Source organism: Penaeus monodon, chromosome 21 (genome assembly GCF_015228065.2).
Source record: "Penaeus monodon isolate SGIC_2016 chromosome 21, NSTDA_Pmon_1, whole genome shotgun sequence".
NCBI classification, from domain to species: Eukaryota; Metazoa; Arthropoda; class Malacostraca; order Decapoda; family Penaeidae; genus Penaeus; species Penaeus monodon.
Window position 1 is genome coordinate 24,450,118 of NC_051406.1, and position 1,302 is coordinate 24,451,419.

At 38.9% G+C, this 1,302-nt stretch overlaps 1 pseudogene; it reads left to right on the forward strand.

The window, feature by feature from the left end:
- The first annotated feature begins 700 nt into the window (after nt 1-700).
- LOC119586620 overlaps nt 701-1,302 on the forward strand; it is a 72,811-nt pseudogene continuing 72,209 nt past the window's right edge.

Consider the following 1,302-nt stretch of genomic DNA (forward strand, 5'->3'; position numbering starts at 1 on the left):
TCCTCAGTGGTGTTTTGGTGTTAGCTTCTAAGGGCAATGTTTAAGCTCTCATTGTAAAACTACATACGCTGGCAGCAGGTTTGATAAACCAACCATAAGTGCCCGTTTTCAAAAGCAAATTCATCTCATTTAGACAAAAAGATGTTTCAAGGTATATATGTCAACAGTGGGTAAGCTGTATGTCGTTAAGGAAATACTGATATTGGTCTATACCTTTTTTTTAAGTCATCGAACTGATAACTATTAAAGCTGTTAACTACTAGTTTCGATTTAGATGCAATTATTTCCATTCCATGCTATGGTGTGTACCAGACTCAAAACAGGCTCTATATCATTCAGGCGGTGCGCGGAGTCTGGGCGGAGCTAACTCTCGTGACGTCATGCATGGTCAACTCCCACGCTTGTCTATTCGTAAACCCTCACTATTAACCCTATACAATATATCATAGCTATTCTGTCTACGACTGATTTCAAGCTTCACAAGGTGCACAACTACTGGGTGGCTTAGGCAAAACCCGGACTATCCGACTACTTGCATAGCGAATAAAAAAAAAATCGAGGTCACGCCGCTATATCCAAAACCCACCAAAGATCTTATATTCCACTGGCTAGCAATCTCTGATCAAGTAAGCTAACCCGCTATCTTAAGGCAAAAAAAGAAATATGTTCTTGATAAGTGCGAGGTATCTTATCAATCTAGACAGTGTTCCTGCATATACGATTGTGTGCTCATGAGTCAGTACGATTTATAACGAAGAAAATACGAGCTGTGATCTGTATCCCTTACGAAACTTCGTTACGTTTGGACCACTAAAGCCAAAAGGAAAAATGTCACATCAAAGGAAAACGTCCTGTCAGGTGCTAAGCTTGGTTCTCTTGACGCTGCATCTCCTGTACGGTTCCGTGGGCAGCTTGTGGTTCGACACAAGTAAGGAAAATGCCATCCTTTTTCATAATTCATCTTTGGTGTCAGAATATACGGTTTTATATATGTCTGAGAATCTAAATGGGGAAAAAATGTATATATATTAACCTTATGTTTAGTGCGATTTTCGCTCTTATATATAGGAAATTTTAAGTTAGTAATGATGAAGCATAGAATATATGTATATGACATTAATTGTACTTTTCGTGAAAATACTGAAGGCAGTGCTTAGGGCAGCCACTGAGTGTCCTGATCTTCTAATTTGGAAGTAATTCAGCATATTCAGCAAAATTAACGATAACCTTATTCGCAAAAATAACATTTGCTTTGAGTATCGGGTTGCGTATTGCCCCATCTACCCTAACATCTCAAAAGGC